Raw genomic sequence first — 21883 nt, forward strand, 5'->3', positions numbered from 1 at the left:
CCCTAGGCTCTGTGGTTTAGACCACAGCACCAACGAAGTCCCTTTCCCTCACAGTAGACCCATTGAAATTAATTGATTTAATTTAGGCTTGCTCATTCATTTCAATGGGTCTACTCTTAATCAAACTTGTATGGTGGGTGGAATTCACCCCATCCCCAACCTATTACTTGATGTGTCCTTCAGTTTTTTTATTAACATGACATTCCATACGTCAAGCGATTGCCTCCATCACCCTTCCAAACAGAAGCCCTATGCACAGTTCCTTCAATGTCTACTTGGCTTATTTCCCCCCCTAATAAATGGAATTCTAAGCCACATATTTTTGCTGTTGACACTTCCAAAGGCAATTTTTATAAATGGGTTTCTAAAATAACAAAAGGAACAACTAAAAAAGCCCCACTTCTTAATGTCTGAATGCCCCGTGAAGATGTTAATCACAGGCAATATAAACTCAAGCCAAAAAGAGCCATTTGGTTTCCTGAATTTATTGGAAAGCAGAAAGCAGCAGGATCCACTCTCTCTTTTTGCTTCATTTTCTGGCATTGAAGGGCTTTCAACCTTCAGAAAGTATCATTTATTAATAGTAATCCAAGCAAGCAAAGTTGTTAGCAATAATGTATAGCCCAAAAACGCTATATGAAAGGGCAATAAATCGGACTCGGGTAGAAAAGAAAAACCCAAACAAAACAAAATATCCCCACATTCCATGATCAATCAGCTTTCACACTTTAAATTTATGCACTGAGTTCAGGCCATAAAGCAAAGGTAAAATATTTGGCCTCTTCAGTGAGAATTCCCCCCCCCCAAAAAAGGAGGGGGATTCGTATAAAAATACCTTTGAACATTCTATGTAATCTCTCTTTAGTTTCATTTTCCCTTTGTTTTCCCCTACCCCCTCATCTTTGATTGTAGAGAAACAATAATAATAGGATGCCATCTCAAAAAATAGCCTTGATTTTGTCCTTTTCTAAAGGACTCATTCTCCTTGTATGAGCAAAGGGAGGGGGGGGGGGGAGAGAGAAAAAACTCCAAGACATGAAAGGTACAAAGTATAGTATGAAACAAAAGGGACTTTTAAGATCACTTTGGGGGGACTTTTTCAGTCACATCCACACAAATGCATTTAAAGATGTCTTATACCACATAATCAGTCATGGTGCCCCCCCCCCGAATCCTGGGAACTGTAGTTTATTAAGAGTGCTGGGAATTATAGCTCTGTGATGGGTGTCCTAACTCTAACAACCATTAACAAGCTGTATGTACCGTATTTTTCGCCCCATAGGACGCACTTTTTCCCCTCCAAAAATGAAGTGAAAATGTGTGTGCGTCCTATGGGGCGAATGCAGGCTTTCGCTGAAGCCTGGAGAGCGAGAGGCATCGGTGCGCACCAACCCCTCTCGCTCTCCAGGCTTCAGGAAGCTATCCGCAAGCCTTGCAAGCCCGGCGGGAGTTGCCGTGGGCTCACAAGGCTTGCGGGCAGCAGCCTGCAGCCCCGGCGAGTGTCCACAAGCCTTGCGCGCCTGGCAGGAGGTACTGTCGGGCGCGCGAGGCTTGGGGCAGCAGCCTGCCGCCCAAAGCACGGGGAGCCCTCCGGAGGGCTCCCCGTGCTTCGGGCGAGCGTCTGCAAGCCTTGCGCGCCCGGTGGGAGGTCCTGCCAGGCGCGCAAGGCTTGGGGTGGCACCCTGCCGTCCAAAGCACGGGTCACCCTCCGGAGGGCTCCCCGTGCTTCGGGCAAGTGTCCGCAAGCCTTGCGCGCCTGGCGGGAGGTCCCGCCGGGCGCGTGAGGCTTGGGGCGGCAGCCTGCAGCCTGCAGCACGTGGAGCCCTCCAGAGGGTGACCCGTGCTTCGGGCAGGTGTGCGCAAGGCTTGGGGTGGCAGCCGCGGCTGGGGGGGGAATAATTTTTTTTTATTCATTTCCCCCCCAAAAAAAACGCAAGCTCCAGGGACAGCTGGGAGGTGCAGCGCGTCTTCCCGCTGTCCCCGGACCTGGTCTGAAGGCGGGCGGCGGGGAGAAAAGCGCTTCTCCCCGCTGCCGGCCCCACAAGCGCCTGGGGGGAAATAATTTTTTCCCCTTTATTTCCCCCCAAAAAAACTTGGTGCGTCCTATGGGCCGGTGCGTCCTATGGGGTGAAAAATACGGTAAGTGCTGTCCTGGAAAAGGATGCCCAGAATCCAAAGGCCTTTCATTTCCTGAGACCGATGGAATGGACTAGAGAGGTTTAAAAATATATATTCATGTCTGGAGAATGTGGCTAGAGAGGAGTTCTTTCAGTCTCAAGAACAACAGTCACCCACTAAAATCCATTGGAAAAAGATTCAGGATAAGGGACTTCATTGCACAAAACATACTTGATTTAAGGAACTCTTGGCCAAAAGGTGTCGCAATGGGCATGGGTTTAGTATGCATCCACAGGGGATTGGACCAATCCCAGAGGCTAGTTCCTTCAATGGCTATTAGCCATGAGGTCTAAATGGAACCTAAGTGTTCAGTATCAGTGGATGTCAGTTGCAGAGAAGAAACAGTGAACGATGGTGATTTCATATTCTGCTGCTGTTGCCAGAAGAATGTAGTTACCACATATGGGGAAACAATGTTGCATTAGATGGAACTGCAGGACTTACCTCCCCCCCCCCAAACTGAAACACACACAGACCCCACTTTACAGTGGTACCTCGGTTTAAGAACAGCCCTGTTTACGAACGATTCGGTTTACGAACTCTGCAAAACCGGAAGTAGTGTCCTGGTTTGCGAACTTTACCTCAGAATGGGAGCCAAATGGTGGAAGAGTACTGGAGTCCTCATTAGGGAAAGAGGGCCTCAGTTTAAGAATGGTTTCGGTTTAAGAACGGACTTCTGGAACAGATTAAGTTCGTAAACCGAGGTACCACTGTATTTTATTTTGCTCCTCTGGAAAATAAAACAAGCAAGTTATTCTTTGTTACTCTGTAACTCTTGTTTATAAGCTGAAACTATGTTGTATGAGTCTCACAAAAAGCTTAGTAGATCTTATCCCTTATTGCCCTCTACTGTGCTCTGAGAATGTGTGAGGTGGATGGCCTGTAATAAGCTATTCAACAAAAGAGGGCAGTGAAGAAACTGCCATTGCAATTGGCTGATGTCAAGTGGATTAAAGAGACCTAATCCATATCATCAACTGTTTGCCAGATCCCTTTTATTGTAGGGCATGTGCAGTTTGGTTTGAAATGAGAGCTGGCAGGAGCTCAGAGAAGTGCAAGAGACTTATCAACTTATCACAAAGCGTATGCAGAACTGAGCCCCAGGCTTCTAACCTGGAGAGACCTTCTTAGGCCAAACTCATATCAGAGGTTTATAAAAATTTATGACAACAGAAAGGACCTTTCCTCCCCCCCCCCATACTCCTAGAACTTGGAGTATTCATTTGAGGCTGCAACACTAATCACACCTTCTTGGCACAAGCACCACTTATATAACCACAAGTCAAGAGGCAGTAGAATCAGGAAAGCTTTTTAAAAAATCACCTTCAAAGCATAACCAACTTACGGAATTTGCTGCCTGAAATGGTGATGTCTGCAAGCTTTGATGAGTTAAAAAAATTAAAAGTATCAGAGAGAAGTAGCTAACAACAAGGCACCTGGCAACTAATTCTATTGAGCCTGCACCTCACCATATATGGGAGGAATAGATATACCTCAGCTCTGAATATGAGATTACTGGGAACAAATATGTGTGATGGATTATCAACAATCAAATGAAAATACTTGATCTTCAGCTGGGCAAATCCAATAGCTCATCATATCAGATCTGTTTGTCTTGCAAATGGGAGGACTGACATGTAAGCAAGAGACTCAAACTAAGCACAATAAGCTATTGATCCCTATCTTTAATATCAGCACTGATTTTCTCCCAAAATGTCCATCTCAGCAATAAAGGACAATAGGAAGATGGCTGGGTCACAAATGTCTTCATCTGTGGTTTTGGTGTTCAAGTTCATAACTACACAGAGAGTCTCCAAGGAAATTTGATATTGAACGTGAAATCAACTTTGTCTTGGACATTTTATTATACTTCTCTCTCTTTTTCAAACTTTTTTTAAAATAGGGAAATCATGTGCCGACAGTGGCAGCCCAAGACATCTGGTTGTGGTAAGTGGAGTCCAAATAGGCTGCTAGGTACAGCACTTGTCCCTCTTGTTGCTGCAGTTTTAAAAAGTCTTGTTTGAGACTCCAGTTCCTCTTGCCTTCATCTAATACCTCACATTACATCAGTGGTGGGGAATCTTTTTCAGCTAAAGGGCCTCATTTCCTTCTGGGTACCTTTCCAGGAGCTACATGACAGTAATGGATGGAGCCAGAGGCAAGAGTGAGCAGAACAATGTCTGTAAATTTTACTTGTGTATGGTAGGCTATACACACTCACACACCTCCATCCAGGCAAACCAGATTCATTATTACACTCCAAGTAGGCAAAATCACTGAAGAAGTATTTGAAGGAGTCCATTTGGGTGTGGTTTAACAGTCAATCCCTCTTCCTAGAGAACTCTGGGAAATGTAGCTCTGTGAGATGAATAGGGGTTTCCTAAGAGCTCTTAGCAGCCTTAACAAACTACAGTTCCTACAATTCTTTGAGGGAATCTGTGATTGTTTAAAGTGGTCCGATACTGCTTTAATTATATAGTACAGGTGGGGCTATCTAAAAGCTACAAAGCAATATTGTCATATACTCAAAATTCAGAACACAAGGAAAATTCAGAACACAAGCATTTGGCAGATCAGTAATTTGCACCATTCCACAGTGCCAGGTTATGGCAGGAAGACCTCAAGACAGCATCATGCTTCAGCTTCACCATAGGTACTGCTGTGGGGTGATCCTTATAAAAGAAAGTAGCACATTGCACAACAATTTACAGCCCATGTTGTATTGTGGTTGCCAATGTGCTTATGCATGTTACTTCATGCGAGCATACAGTGGTACCTTGGTTATCAAACTTAATCTGTTCCAGAAGTCTGTTCCAAAACCAAGGTGCACTTTCTCATGGAAAGTAATGCAAAACGGATTAATCCATTCCAGACTTTTAAAAACAACTCCCAAAACAGCAATTTAGCATGAATTTTTACTATCTAATGAGACCATTGATCCATAAAATGAAAGCAATAAATAATGTACTGTACTATGAAATAAATAAAGCAGTATTGTAGATGATAAAAATAAAAATTCTTACCTGCACTGATGATAGTCATTGTTTGGATGGGGGGCTTTTATCCATTTCTGCAGTCACATAATCAATCAATCAATAGCTGAACTGGGATCCACACAGTCACAAAAACAAATTAACTGAAAAAGCTTCAAAACAAAAACTCAAAATAAATAGCAAAAACAAAAGCACTAAATATAAGCTCCAACTATCACCTTAGAACACTGCAATTAGAAACAGAAGGCTTGAATGACAATGGGGGGTGCAAATTAGCAGCGCAACAGGAAACACAGGGGGACTCAAAACAGCAAGTTTGGCTTCCAAATGAAAATTCAAAAACAGGAACACCTACTTCTGGTTTTGCAGCGTTCGGATTCCAAGTTCTTGGTGAACTAAGCTGTTTGAAAACTGAGGTACCACTATACATTATGTTATTTCCAATGAGTCAGAAATCTCAGTGTCAATGATTTTAATGCACCTTTGGTATTAAGAGTCTTTCCTTGCTTTCTGAGGATGTCACAGACTACCAATGTGCTCTACACTTTGCAAAAATAAAACCCGATTCACCTCCCACTTTCCTAATGTGTGAGAAAAGGTTTATTGTTGCTGTTAACACAGGCTGTTAAAGAAGGACTAGGGGTATGAAAAGGCAGCACATTATCACATGGTTTATAAGCAGCAGCTTCTCATGGCTATATGAGGTATGTTTGGGGATTTGCCAGATCACAGCATTTGCTACTGTTGTAAATCATCACATGAAGCTTCTATTAAGTCAGGATCAAGTAAGGACAAGAATTAAGTCAGAAGAAAATGATTTCAGGGAGTCGTTGGAAAAGGAGGGGGGGGGTCAACAGTGGTTTTCCAAAATATGTCAGCTTTACTAAACTGAAGTACTAGGATTTTGTTATTGCTATTTAAAACAGGATCCACTTCCTCAGCTACAAGCAATACTGTGTTAAAATGGCAACATAATGCAGTTTGACCCTATGGAAAAGTAAAGTAAACAACAACAACAATGCAGGTCAGTGGAGGGACTGGGGGACAAGTTGGATTGTGTGGAGGTTCCTTCCACTCAGATCTGCCAGCTGCCCAATGTGTGGGCAGCACACTGCTGTGTTTCCCACCAGTGGTAGCCAATGAAAAGCCCCAAAATGGGGCATTCTGAGGTTGGGGTGGAGTCTGAACCATCCTGGGATCCCAGAGATGCTGAGTGGTGCCACTGACATCATACGATGACATTGGGTTCAATTCAGCCCTTATTGCCTCCATACCCACCTCCACTATTACTGTTATTAGCAGCTGGGCTGTTGATGCTTCAGTGGCTCCAACATTCTGCACAGCTCTACTGATAGAGTTTGGAGGGTTGGATTGCACCCTAAATCTTGGTTCTGTAAGATTTCCCCCCCATTTGGTAGAATGGTTGGGAGACTAGAAAATACTGGGTATGAAATATTTCATATAGATATAAATAATGATCTATTCTTGTGCCTTTTAAGTTATGTCAAAAATAATATAGTGCTCTCAAAAGTCCAAGCACAAGTGTTATAGATCCTTACTGTAGATAGAATTGTCTTTGCTAAAGTATGGAAGATAACCCGCACGCCAAATATCAATATATTTGGCATTAGCAAGGAAACTATGAGAACAGCTAGATATTGTTAAATTGACAATAACATTAAAGGGACATTAGGCATTTGAAGAAACTTCAAAAATATGGTCTCAGCAGTTCAATACGGATTAAAAAAACACCTGGGAATAAATGAGATAGTGATCAATTATATACTGCCAGGGCTTTTTTTCCAGCTGGAACTCACTGGAACTCAGTTCCAGCTCCTCTCGGGTGGGAGGCATTCATGGTGAGTTCTGGCACCTCTTTGTCTAGAATAATAGCACTGTATACTGCTGTAATTAAAAATGGGAGAAAAATAAAACCAAATGGGACCCATGTATATGGATTGCTTTCTTTTTTCTTTTTTGTTACTTAAGACATGCCCTTAAATAGGGACTGATGGGGTTTACATTGTCCTGTAGCAGCTTTTTGCTTTTTCCTTTAAAAATGTTTTGAATTGATGTCACACCAAGGGCATTCAGAGAAAATAGAAGAGTGGTCACCACAAGGTAGCCACTGATAAGATTTCCACTGTTCCTACCATCATAAGCTATGACAGAAACAAAAGTTAAAAGAACCTGCAAGAGGGAGAGAGAAAAAATAAGTAAAACAAATGTGAATGGAGGAAAAGAATTATGGAATGAATATGGTTTTGATACAGTAATAGAAGAGAATTAGCCCTCCATGTGTCTGTGTCTCACCCTCAGGATTCTCTTTTTTTAAAGGTCCTTCTGCTCTCTATTCATCTTCATATGATTTGTTGAGCTGCTGTTGTTCCTGGCTCCCTACCGGCACAGACTTAAAGGAGCTGATGAACAAGAGGAGGGAAATAATTGCAAAAATGTCGATAAAATAAAAGACACGGCTGCTTTTGAAAACAGATCCAAAAGTTCTGACATTTAAGCTGTAAGAAAAGTAACCACTATACTTCATCCTGCCTCCTCCATCCGAGGACTTGAGCTCCTTGTGCAAAAAGTACCGTGATGAGATAAAATGCAGGGCAAGATTTTTTTCTCTCTGCCTAGCCAGCCAGCCATTCATTTTATTGCTCCGATCCATCTGTCTTTTTAGTGGCTTCATGATTGTATCGGGTGTCGCTGGAAGTGCTGCTGTTAAATGTCAAAAGGATCTACATAGCACTGTGCTTGTCTTACATTATTCTGCTCTGACATTTTTAAAAGGGGAGTGTTTTGATTTGGAAGAGTATTTCAGGCAGCAGTTCTAAATGCACTTACCAGAGATTAAGCCCCACACAAGACTTACTTCCAAGTAAACAAGCACTTAACTCCCTATGTCTAAAAGACACATATTCACAGAACATACAAATTTCAGGTCTACAGTAGGATGGTTAAAATATTCAGATATTTCTCTTTTCCTCTTCATTTGTCCTTCTAGGTACATTTAGAATGTTTAAAAAGCAAATAAGAGCTAATACCCCCAGTGTCCTGAGAATTGCATTGTGGAATATAAATGGTACTGCTAAATCACCTGCATTATCGTAATCTGTGAAATGTTTTTGTTCCAAACTGCCATCTTCTGAAATTCACCGAGGCACCGAGGGTCAGCTGCTGATACTCCTGACAATACTCCCTTTTCATACTTATAATGTAATGGCAGATTCTTCTCCATGCTTATGGGACATGGAGGTAGGTGAGAATAGTGGCTGCTGTGCAAAAATGGTAGTGAATATTCAGAGAAAATTCTGCAAAGGGGCCTTCTTGGGAGCAGGGGGTGCTTGTGGAAAGAAAGATCGCAGAATTATCTCAGAGTAAAACATCTTCTGAGAAATTCCAGTTCGTCTCTAGACTAGATCCAGGCCTGCAAGCCTTCAGCACAGTTTCCCCATCATCATATACCTTGCTGAATAAGGAGCCTTGGCTTCTAATTAGGCCAGTGGTCCTCCAAGCTTCTCAGTGGCAACTAACCTTGATGACTATGTTCTGCTTCCACTGCTGGAGGCAGTATGCTACAGAATACCAGTTGCTGGAAATCACTTTAAGGGTAAGTGCTGTTGTGCTGCTTGTGGGCATCCCAGGGGCATCTGGTTGGCCCCTGTCAGAACATAATGCTGGACTAGATGGACCACAGGCCTGATCCTATGGGGCTCTTCTTATGTTCTTTATCTGGCTCTTGGGATTCTCCCAAGAATCCATTCTCCAACACCCATTCCCCAACCATAACCCTCCCTGGCCCTTCCTTGCACCCTCCTTGAGGGTTTCTGCCTAGCTGGAATGTGTCCTTGAACTCTGATAATGCCCCTTGCTTGTCTGGATGGAGATGAGAGAGGGATGTAGAGTTTGAAGGTACCCTCTCCCAAGGGTCACCTAATCCAACCCCCTGCAGCACAAGAATCTCAATTAAAGCATCCATGACAGATGGCCATCCAACCTCTGCTTAAATACCTCCAAGAAAGGAGAGTACACCACCTCCCATGGAAGTCTGTCCCACTTTGGAACAGCTCTTACTGTCAAAAAGTTCCTCCTGGTGTTAAGTCAGAATCTCCTTTCTTGTAACTTTAAGCTATTGGTTCATCTCTTACCATCCAGAGCAGGAGAAAACAAGCTTGCTCCATCTTCCATGTGACAACCCTTCAGATATTTGTGTGAGTGGGTGTGTAGAGACTAGCTTACTGTTCAAAGGCAAGTAATTCCATGTATTGCTCCACCCACTTTCTCCTCTATTCCCACCCACCATGGGCATGTGACACTCAGAAGGTATTGAAGAAGGAAATGTGACCCTTGGGATAAAAGAGGATTCACTACGCTAACATAAGCAAAAGAGAGAGTATGTGTGTCCCTAACGCTTCAATCAAGGGAACAGAATCCACAATGCAGGTAAACTTATGTAGTGACTGGGTTATTGTCATGCACGGTGTTGTTCGCCTAACCTAGTGCTTTGCCTGGAAACTGAGCATAAAGGACAGGACTGATTAAGTTACAAGTTGGCACTGAAGCATTGTAACAGATGGACACAGGTAGCCAGCAGGGGAGGATCAGGAATATGTATGAATGCCGCATCAGGTTTTGAGGGCATGTTTCCCATATGGGAACAGCCAGAGCAGCTGTCTGGATCTTACAGACCCTAAGAGGAAATGCCACCTCTAATCCAGATCCGCTTCACATTCACTTGTCTCAAAAATATATAAAATAGCATCTGCCACAGCTTAAGACAGGTTATTTGCCCCCAGTGAGCCAAGGAGAGTGAATGGAATAAATAAAGAGAATAGACATTCCGGTGGAGTTGAGCAGTTGGGGTTTTGATGGATTGTATGTGAAAAGGGAAGCTGAGGAAGTCAAACAGCACTCTACAGCTTTTTGGCAAGCTAACAGCAAATATTTATTAAAAATGAAGGCGCAGGGCAGTGATAATCTTTTTTTTTTTTTTTTTTTTTACAGCCTGATTGTGACAAGACGTCTCTTTTCCTCTGCAAGAGCCGATTATTAATGCCTCAAACACTTTTGGCTAAACTTGGACGTGTGTGCTAAGCCGTGATAGCACATCTGAATTCTCCCTTTTCAGTTGACCCAAAATCAACCTTAGGTATAAGACAAGGTCAGGGCCAGGATGGGGCCAGTGGGTCACTGTGCCATGAATTTCAGTCTGTCCTCAGTTTGTCCCCACCTGCCTTCCTTCTTACTTACTATCTGTCTGTTTCCTCCTTCTTAGTCTTAGTTTTACCCCTTGTAGAACTCAGCAGGGAGGAGAATGTGGGCAAAACAAGTATTAGCTGACTCTGCCTGTTATTAGCTACATTTAAGCCACATAAAATTCAGAGGCTACTATACATACATACACACCCCTCTCTGTCTAGGCAAGTCAGAGAGGAGAAATCTATCAATGGCTACTAGCCATGTTGACAGTGTTATGCCTCCACAGTCAACTGATAGATAGTTTGATTATTTAATTTCTATACCACTTAATATATTAAAAATATCTCTAAGCAGTTTACAGAAAACTGAAGCAACAACAGACAATTTAAACAAATACACAACCACATAGAAAAATGTTCCATAAATACAAAATTACAAATATATATAAATCAATACAAATCCATTTTCTTTCTCGTGCACCCTCCCTCACAGCTTCTGGGTTCTCACCCAGAGTACACATAAACTCTCAGCTCACCCACAGAAGCCTCACAATAAGAAGAGTTCCTGGAAACAGCAGACATCACCCTAGTCTCTCATACTATACTTTTTATGGGCAGGCCAAAGAAGGATTCTCACTTGAGAGATAGCCAAAATGGCCCCCCACTTCACTCCTGCCATCCTCAAATGGGGTAGTGAAATGGGAAGGCCACATTTCAGATCAGCACTAATGCAGCTCCTGGGAAATCAGGCTGCCTGTAACTATCTCTTAACGAAAATTTTATCAGCTATTAACATTTAAGGACACAGCACTGCACAGTTCCCGCCTGGTCCTTCAAGCCCAGCAGGTTGCCTCTGTAATAGGGCACTCTCCTTCCAAAATAAAGGCCACTCTACAAGATCAATGGAGAGAGTTGTTTCACATGAAGGATATAAAATATGAAAGCCAAATGAGCAAAGACTCCTTTTATGTTCTTGAAGAGCTGTGGGGTGATTTTGCCATTATAAATTTTCAAAAGGTGCATGATTTAACTCTCCTAAATTAATAAGATGGTCATGATTCTCTGTTTTACCACCAAGCTGTGTGTATGAATTAAGCCTGCCTAGTTAGGATAATTCCTTCAATCTATTTCCTGTTCCCCATTTTCAGGGCTACTCTTCAATAAGCAGAGAACACCCTTGCTATAACATTTAGTTAGCAAACAAGTTTATCTTGGTATTCTTGCATTCTTCTTTTGCAAAGATTCCCCAGCTGTGTGTCTCAGGCCTGGTCAACTTTGGCATACACAGCAAGGCTGTTGTTTAAAGTTCACAAACCCCAGACAGGATCTGTAACAATTCCCCAGATTACCTGACTTGAACCTCCTGTTTTAAATCTTTTAACTGCTGTTATAACTATTTTAATTATTGTACATTTCAATACTGGTTGTTCATTTTAAAGAGTTGATGAATTTGTTTTAGTGTGTATATTAATTAGGTGTGCTTTGGTAATTGGTTTCAGACTTGGGCTGGATCTAGACACATCAAAGAGGCATTTCAGTTAAATGCGATGTAAACTCACATAGAGAAATCCAAAACAAAATAAAAAAATTCCTTCCAGTAGCACCTTAAAGACCAACTAAGTTAGTTCTTGGTATGAGCTTTCGTGTGCATGCACACTTCTTCAGATACACTGAAACAGAAGTCACCAGACCCTTCTATATTTCAGTGTATCTGAAGAAGTGTGCATGCACACGAAAGCTCATACCAAGAACTAACTTAGTTGGTCTTTAAGGTGCTACTGGAAGGAATTTTTTTATTTTGTTTTGACTATGGCAGACCAACACGGCTACCTATCTGTGTAGAGAAATCCAGTTGGAAAAGACGGGACTCCACAGTGCCATCTGGTGGCCAAGTTTAACAGTTGCATAAGAAAAGAATCCAATGCAACAACTTGTTGCAGAGCACCTACTGTAATTATTGTTGTGCAACAGCTGGTGCTTGTTGTGTAACAGTCAGTCATTGTTGCACAACCGGCGGCACAATGATCTATGTTCTTATGTTTTCCCTTGTGCAGCGACACTTCATCACCACAACAAGTCTACTGCTAAGTGACTATAATGGTTCTACACCGACTGCAACCCCTATCAAACAATTTCTCATATAAAAACATGCCTGCAACAATTTCAAATATAAAAACAATTTTATCTCCGGAGGGCATGCCTAATGATACAATTGTCCTGGAAAGAATATAGGGTAGTTACATCACACAGCCATTTCTGGCAATGCGTCCTGTGTCAGCTCTCACTCACCAATGCTGTACATGGCCAGTGGTGGCTGGTGTCTATTGAGGCTAGTAGGGTGGAAGGCAGAGCGCCCAATCAGAGGTGTTGGTGAGTAAGAAAAAGCAGGCAGATAGAGATTGGCTGAGAGCAGACTCAGGTTGGTATGACCCTGCTCCACTTGCCCTTATGGACAGGCCTCAAATGCATGTGCCACCCACCAACTATGCCACCAGGATACAGGTGGCGCTGTGGTCTAAACCACTGAGCCTCTTGGGCTTGCTGATCAGAAGGTTGATGGTTTGAATCCCTGTGATGGAGTGAGCTCCCATTTCTCTGTCCCAGCTCCTGCCAACCTAGCAGTTCGAAAGCATGCCAGTGGAAATAAATAAATAGGTACTACCGCGGTGGGAAGGTAAACAGTATTTCTGTGCGCTCTGGTTTCCATCTTGGTGTTCTGTTGCACCGGAAGCGGTTTATTCATGCTGGCCACATGACCCGGAAAGCTGTCTGTGGACAAACGCTGGCTCCCTCAGCCTGAAAGCGAAATGAGTGCTGCAACCCCATAGTCACCTTTGAGTGGACCTAACTCTCCAGGGGTACTGTACCTTTTTTTACCTTACCTATGCATATGGCACGAATGAGAAGGAGACTTATAAGGGCATTGAGTTACATCTGTACAGCTTCTCCACACAGGGAAGAATCCTGTTTGGCCCAGGATCTTCTCCCATGTAGAGGAGGATTCTATGGTGGATAAGAGTATCAGTGGCCACTAACTCTGATGAATGTGGTCTGCCTCCATAGTCAGAGGCAATATACTTCTGAATACAAGTTGCTAGAAACTGCATGAGAGGAAAGTGCTGTTGTGCTCAGATGCTGCTTTTGAGCAGGATGGTGGCTATAGTTAAAAGTGCATTTCCTCAGCTTTGGCCATGCATCAACTGCCTCCTTTCCAGTAGGAGGAGAATCTGTCCATGTTCACTTATGCCTCGATCCCATCCAAGCTAGGTCATGGCAATTCATTCTCTGTCAGGATGACTTTGAAAAGTTGTTCCAAACTTCATGTGGTCATTAGAAGATTGGATTAGATTGCTGCAATGCACTTAGTGTGGGGCTTGCCTCACATCTGGTGCAGAATGCTGCTGTGTGATTGCTGACAGGAGTCTTCTTCTTCTCTGGCGATCACTCGTAGCCGAGTAAGATTGACTTCCATAATCATGGTTTTACCAATGAGTCCGTAAGTTACTGTGGAGGCCAATTCTGGAACCACACGTCCTTCTACAGTGCAGACATTGGTTTCCAGGTGGGAGTTGGTCACAGTGTGGATTTGCCAAGTGTGCCTTCCTCCTAGCACATTTCTCCCTTGCATCCTGAGTTTGAGTGTCTTCAAAGCCCATGACACCTTTGGTAAAGGCGGTTCTCCAATTGGTGTGCTCGAAGACAAGTGTTTCCCAATTGTTAGTGTTTATACTACATTTTTTTAGATTTGCCTCGAGACAGTCTTTAAACCTCTTTTGTTGACCACCAGCATTACGCTTTCCATTTTTAAGTTCGGAATAGAGTAGTTGCTGTGGAAGACAATAATCAGGCACCCACACAACATAACCAATCCAATGAAGTTGATGTTGAAGAATCATTGCTTCAACACTGGTGATCTTTGCTTCTTCCAGTACACTGATATTAGTTCACCTGTCTTCCCAAGTGATGTGTAAAATTTTTCAGAGACACCATTGATGGAATCTTTCGAGGAGTTGGAGATGGCGTTTATAAGTGGTCCATGTTTCACAAGCATACAGTAAGGTTGGTAGTACAATAGCTTTGTAAACAAGCATTTTGGTTTCCCTGCAAATGTCCCGATCCTCAAACACTCTGCACTTCAATTGGGAGAAAGCTGCACTTGTAAAGCTCAGGCGATGCTGGATTTCGGCATAAGTGTTGGCCATTATGGAAAGATAACTGCCTAGGTAGGAGAAGTGATAGACATTTTCCAGCATTACACCATTGAGTTAGATGTGTGGCACTGCGGAGGGATTATTTTGTACTTGTTGGTGCAGCACTTCAGTTTTTTGGATGTCAAGTGATAGGCCAAGTTTTTTGTAAGCTTCTGCAAAGATATTTAGGATGGTTTGGAGGTCAACCTCTGAGCATGCACACACTACATTGTCATCAGTATACTGAAGCTCTATGATGGAAGTTACGGTAACCTTACTCTTTGCTTTCAGCCTGCTCAGATTGAAGAACTTTTCATCTGTTCGATATATGATTTCTACTCTGGTGGGAAGTTTCCCTTCAGCAAAGTCTAGGATCATGGCAATGAAAATAATGAATAGAGTTGGGGCAATAACACAACCCTGTTTAATACCTGATCCCACTGTGAAGGGTTCACTTTGAGAGCCATTGTTATCTGCGATTGTTGCTGTCATATTATCATGGAGGAGCCAAATGATGTTCACAAATTTATCTGGGCAGTCAATTTTCAGAAGGACAGTCCACAGGGCATTACGATTTACAGTGTTGAAACCTTAAGTCAATAAACGCCATATACAGGGGTTGGTTTTGCTCTCTGCATTTTTCTTGAAGCTGTCAAGGGGTGAAAATCATGTCCACTGTCCCCCTAAAAGGCCAGAAACCATTTTGGGATTCAGGAAGGGTCACCACAGATATTGTTAAGAGAAGGCTGCTAAGATCCTTGCAAGAATTTTGCTGGCCGCAGCTAATAGAGAGATCCCTCGATAGTTTCTGCAATCAGTTCTGTTACCTTTTTTTTAAAGAGATTGATCATTTTGGCACCCCTAAAGTCTGCTGAGATCTCTTCTCTCTCCCGGATTTTTTCGATGACCTTGTGGCTTTGTTGTTTTTCATTTGGTTAATACCTGTACACAACTCTCCCAGATTTGGAGATACTGCAAGCTCATCTCTAACTTGTTTTTACGGAATTTATGAGAGGACCTCAACAGCTACGGGGGAGTTGCGGTTAAGGAGATGTTGGTAATGTTTTTTCCAGGCAGTGCAATAGCTTCTTTATCTTTTAGCAGTGTGGTACCATCTGCTGAGCATAGGGGTCATATGCCATGATTAATTGGCTAGTAGATGGTCTTCGTGGCTTTAAAGAAATTCTGTGCATCATGAGTGTTAGCTTAGTGCTGGATCTCTTAAGCTTTTTTACCCACTAGGTGTTTTTTAGTTCTCTGATTCTTCTCTGAACCTCAGCCTTAAAGTTTGCACAGGTTTTTTTTCTTAGTGGTACAGTTTCTATCTCTTTGCCAGATCTGAAAAGCCTTCCTTTTCTTGTCAATCATGCATTCAATCTCACTGTCATTTTCATCAAACCAGTCCTGGTGTTTCTTGGTTTGGTATCCAATAGTTTGTTCACAGGCTGCAATAATGGATGTTTTTAGCTTGGTCCAGTATTCCTCAAGGTTATCAGGAAATTCTGAAAGCAGATGGTCCTTAAGAGTCATTTGGAAGCAATCCCACTTAACGGGATCTTGAAGGGCTTGAGTGTTCATTTTGCTCCTTGGTTTCCTTCCTTGAAGCCTGCGTTGAGGTATAATCTTGAAAATCATCATGGAGTGTATTGGTTTGGTGATCTGTCCAGCAGTCATCGGCATTCGTCATAGCTCTGGTAAGGAGCACACCATGGTGATCTTTAGCATGGACAATCACATAGTCTAAAAGATGCCAGTGGTTTTACCGAGGATGCCTCCATGAAGTTTTAAATTTATTTTTCTGTCAAAAGAGTGTGTTGGTAATAACAAGGTTGTGCGCTGCACATATTGTCAAAAGTAAGATTCCGTTCTAGTTGCTGTTGCAAATTCCTTCTTTCCCAATAATCCCAGGCCACAGATAGAAATATCACCCAACTCTGGCATTAAAGTCACCCAGGAGGATAATTTTATCTTCCTTAGGCGTCTCTGATAGGACGGTATCCAGCTGAGAGTAAATTTTTTCTTTAATGTCTTCATTGGCATCCAGTGTTGGTGCATTATAGTATAATAGTAGTATAGTATATAGTATATATACTATATAGTATGTATACTATATAGTATATAGTATATAGATATATATATATATATATATATATATATATATATATATATATATAGTATAATAGTAGCCTGTTGGGTTTTGGTGAGTTTTATTCAAAAGGTTGAGAGTCGCTCATTAATGCTTGTAGGGACTTCTGACAGGAGCTTCACAAGATCGTTTTTGATAGCGAAGCCTACCCCATGTATTTGATGTTCTTGTTCAGATAGACCTTTCCAAAAGAATGTGTAGCCTCCTTTTCCTCCTTCAGTTGTCCCTCACCTGCTCTTCGAGTCTCTTGAAGCGCAGCAATATCGATGTTAAAATGTTGCAGCTCTCTTGCAATGATGGCAGTTCTGCGTTCAGGATGCTTGTTATCTGTATTATCCGACAAAGTCCATGTTCCAAAGTTCAAATGTCTTTTACGATCGCTAGGTGGTGACCCCACTGGGTGCGGTAATCCAGTCAAGGAAAAAGGGAGGCAGACTATGTTTAGGGCTCCTTTTCTAGCCCCTCTCCCTTTTCAGGGTGAGCAGAGTGGATCCTAAGAAGGGCTGCTCAGCGAGTGAGGCTGACAGGAATGATACCCTATTTGCATATTAAACTTCCTCTCAGAGATTTGTGCTGGCTTCGTATTTGCTACCCAGGGCCAAAATCAAGATCTTACTGTTGGTATATAGTCTATGGATCACCTTCCCCCACATATGCCCACTTGATCACTCCAGTCTGTGGAACTGGCACTTTTACAAGTTCCACATAATGTTCGTTCTTCACTTGCAAGGAATCAATCCTCCATTGTGGCAACACTTACTGCTTGGAATTCCTTGCCCATTGATTAGGCATGTATGTTCACTGACCTGCTTTTGGTGCCTGCTTAAAACTTTTTGGGGATAGGTAAGCCTACCCTGGCAAGGCATTTAAACATGTGATTTTACTTTATTATGCACATTTGTGTTAAAACTGCTGGGTTTATTTATATTTGGATGAAGTTTAGGTCAACTTCTTTTCAAAGTTTGATGTTATTGGTATGATTTATATAAGCCACTTTTAGGTGACTAAACAGCATATAAATCCTGTTAAACAAATAACTAGGAGAACTTGTAATTAAAAGCTAGTGTCTGGTTTTGCCCTTTTCCTTCTCCCTCCCAATCCGTTTTCCTTTAGGCTCATATAGATTAGGTTGTAAGTCTCAATACAGGAACTGCCTTGTTTTTATTGATCTGTGAATGGTTCTTGAAGCTAATAACATGAGTTTGACCAAACTTCCGGAGGCTGTGGAAGACAGGAGTGCTTGGCCGTGTGCTCTGGTCCATGGGGTCACGAAGAGTCAGACACGACTAAACAACGAAACAACAACAACAAAACCACTGCAGGAACCTTTTTGGGGTTAGGAGCATGATTAACCAACAAGGAAAGAACTGCAAGCAATAAATAAATAAATCAATAAATGAAGCATCACGTTTCTTCGGCATTGCTAAATCCTCAGCGCAGTTTATATTCCAACACATATTACTCCTTAAAGATGCTTGCTATTTTTATGCAACATGGCCACTTGGTGGCGGAGTAGGAGCACTTACGTTTTTCTGCTTGGTGTAGAATAAGCACTCAAAAACTTACATTTATTTTGTTCTTCAGTTATGCACTAGAGGACAGCAAAACCATGGAATGGGAGCACCATCAGTTCATACCTGTAGCAATACAAATAAATAACAACTGTAATATTGAATGCATTGGGGAACGCAAGTGGCATGTTTTCAGCTGTAAATGTAAGCAGAGTTTAAAATTAGTTAGCTCCTAGGAATTTGCTCCTAGAAATTGTCTTCAAAAATCTTCACTGTGGACCTGTGAGTTCTTGCAAGCTTTTTGCCACCTGGCCTGGAAGGGTGGGGCCCCTGACTGACTCCAGCTACAAAAGCTGAGGCTTCTGAACAGACTCTTGGGTTGGGGGTGTTGCTTAGGAGTTTGATTGTATCTTTTGTTTAAATCTTTCTATCATTTATGTGGAAATGTGGAAGTTTGGTTTATAATGTTTTATTTATTGTTTATGACTACTTTTGTGCCCCTAAGCCCTTATTGGCCTTAACCTATCCTTCTGTATCCAGGCCTTTTTGAATAAAAATGGTTTTTGATCTAATGACCCTCCCATCAGAATGAATGACTGTGTGATGCAACAACCTATGTGCCTGGATGCAGTGGGATCTGTGACCCTAATGTTTGGTATTAGGGTGAAACAAGCTATTACGGTCTGTTTTCAAACCCGGAAAAGTGTCTTTACAAGGTTAGCCTTTCTTAAATATACCTTATTTGCAAATGGTTCTTATTCTGTCATTCATAACCTATTTAAAAAAGTATTGTATTTATCCTTTGTGTGGCTTCTTGGAGTAAGCATTGGCTCTGAATCTGGTAACTGGCTACTTGGTCATATGCTACTGACTAACTTGTGGGTTTAGTGCTCAAAAGACCGTGAGTGGACTGTTTGGTTCGTGTTTTTGAATTCCAAGGACATCCAGAAACAACCTAGGTTTCCCTTGGTCCAGGATTTGTGGGTCTACAGATTCTATCAGGAAGGGTTGGTTTTTCCTAGATAATTTTGGGGCTAAAGGTTCTTAGCTTCTTTACATGTTGGCAGCTATAGGATGTCAGACCTGAACACAGTTGCTGTCTAGAGGGCAAACACCCCTCAGGTCACAGACACCATGACACCATGCAATTACACATTTAATTTATTTCAAAAACTGCTTTAAATTTAGACTGCTTTAAATTTAGGATTTACTGCTTTAAATTTAGAAATCACTAGAAAATAACAATTAAAACACCCAGAAAATCATAATTAAGGATGTCGGAGAATTCAAACAAAAATAGAAATGGGAGCAGAAATTGCCAGTGGGCAAATTTGTTTCCTGCCTTTAAGCCAGAGGCTGAGGAGAGAACTTTCAATTTTGAATGTCACAAAAATGTGGTCCAGTGCTTATGAAAACCACTGTTCTTGGCTTGAAAGTCTCCTGGAAGATCAAGAAAAATTAAGTTATTCTGTTGACAAAGTCTCCCATGATATTCTTGTGAAGAAGCTGGTAAAATGTGGGCTGGATGAGGTAACAGTTAGGTGGATTTGTAGCTGGTTGACTGACCGAACCCCAAGAATGCTCACTAATGGTTCCTTGTCATTCTGGAAAAAAAGTGACAGATGGGGTGCTACAGGGTTTGGGCCAAGGCCTGTTGTTCTTAAACGTCTTTATGAATTTCCTGGATGAAGGAACTGAGGGGATTCTCATTAAATTTGCAGAAGATACCAAACTGGGGTGGGGTGGGGGTAGCTAATGTTGTAGAAGACAGAATCGTGATTCAATATGACCTTCACATATTGGAGAACTGGGCCCAAACTAACAAAATGAACTTCAATAGGACCAAATGTAAGGTTCCACACATTGGCAAGAATAACAAGCTGCACAAATATAAGATGAGGGATACCTAACTTGCTAGTAGTACATGTGAAAATGATATAGGGGTCTTAGCAGATCACAAGCTTAACATGAGTCAACAATGAGATGTAGCAGCAAAAAAACAAATGCTATTATAGGCTACATCAACGGACTATAGTGTCCAGATTAAGGGAAGTAAGAGTACCACACCTGGAATACTGTGTGCCACAATTTAAGAAGGATATTGACAAGCTGGAACACGTGCAGAGAAGGCAACCAAAATTATCAAGGGTCTGGAAACCAAGCCTTATGAGAGATGGTTGAGGGAGTTGGAAAAGAGGAGACTGAGATAGCCGTCTTCCAATATCTAAAGGGCTGTCACAAGCCTGTGACAGGAAATTCTGACTAAACATCAGGAAGATCTGTCTGGCAGTAAGAGCTGTTCAACAGCTCTTGGAATGGACTCCTTCAGGAGATTGTGGACTCTCCTTCCTTGGAGGTTTTTAAGCAGAGTTCTGCCATGGATGCTTTAGTCAATGGCAGACTTTGGGATCTCATATTTCCCTGGTGCCCTGTGTGATGCCAAAATTTGGTGCCCCCCCCCATCTCTTGCCTTTCATTCTACATCATACTTGCACAGAGTCGTCTTTAGCATATGCGCCGCCGGGGTGCAAAGATCCGCCCAGCGCCCCCAAATGTAGTTTAGCCCCCAAATTAACTTTTATTATGCCTTATGTCACTATTATCTTTTGATAAATAGTGCTCACACCTGCGTGGCTCCAAAAGGAGTGTGTGTGTGTGTGTGTGTGTGTGTGTGTGTGTTGTTTAAAACCAGCTTTTCTAAAGAAGACAAAGAACACATTGGGAATCGTTGTAAAGACTCCACGCATGCGCTTACAGTCGTAGGGAGGTGTCTGAAAGATGAGATGGGTGAGCATTGTGTGCATGCGTGGGAGAGCCATCTCAGGCAGCCTTTCATTGTGGGAGCAACCTTATTTCTAGAGGAGCTGGGAGGGCCCTTGTGAGAGCGCATATACAAGTTCTTCTTGGGAAGGTTCCAGAGCCTGTGCGCACTCCCGACACTAGACAGGCACATTCTCTTTCTGTCTGTCTCTCCCTCTTTCCTGTCACTCCCCCTCCTCCCAGCTTTGGTGAGTGAGACTTTCCAGAGAGCTCTCCCTGCAGCAGCATTAGCAGGCAGGTGGCGCAAGATCAGCCATGTCAAAGGTGCTGCTGACCCCACTGCCGCATAGCAGCTCAATACAATACGCTTAGGTGGCTTCAGCAGTGGGTGCCTCCCAGAATTTAGCACCTGAGTGCCCCGCTCCCCTTGCACCCCTGGGTAAAGGCGGCCCTGTACTTGCAGCACTCCCAAAGCTCCATACCCAATGCAACCAGTCACACTTGCCTAAATCTGCCTCTCTTGCCTAAATCTGCAACTCCTGCATTGCAGTGGGTTGGACTAGATAACCCTCAGGGGACCCAAGGGGAATTTGTTTCACCCAAAATAATCATAACATGCATTCTCAGTTTCCCTTCTCCCTTACTTCTTCATTACAGATGACTTCTAAGTTTTAAAAAGGTAAAGGACCCCTGGACAGTTAAGTCCAGTCAAAGGCAACTATGGGGTGCAACACTAATCTCACTTCAGGCCAAGGGAGCTGGCGTGTGTCCACAGACAGCTAAGTTGTAAACAGAGAGGAACCTCTCTTATGTAGACTGTGGTTCAAAAGCCAGTGGCAGAATCGTTCCAGAGCCCAACATTTTCATCAGTGGAGTTTTTCTGTCAGAATGAATTATTGCAGGA

General features: G+C 42.6%; 1 long non-coding RNA gene across 2 annotated transcripts in view; it reads right to left on the reverse strand.

Annotated features, from left to right (window-relative positions):
• The window catches only part of LOC309347411, a 45831-nt gene that overhangs the window by 16289 nt on the left and 7659 nt on the right, over positions 1-21883 (reverse strand). For both annotated transcript variants that reach the window (XR_014158927.1, XR_014158928.1), the window contains exons 2-3: positions 18275-18345; positions 7485-7591 (exon numbers count right to left, since the gene is read on the reverse strand). This is a non-coding gene — a long non-coding RNA (uncharacterized lncRNA). The remainder of the gene's footprint in view (positions 1-7484; positions 7592-18274; positions 18346-21883) is intronic.

This window comes from Podarcis erhardii (assembly GCF_964252035.2).
Source record: "Podarcis erhardii genome assembly, chromosome: 7".
Lineage (NCBI taxonomy): Eukaryota > Metazoa > Chordata > Lepidosauria > Squamata > Lacertidae > Podarcis > Podarcis erhardii.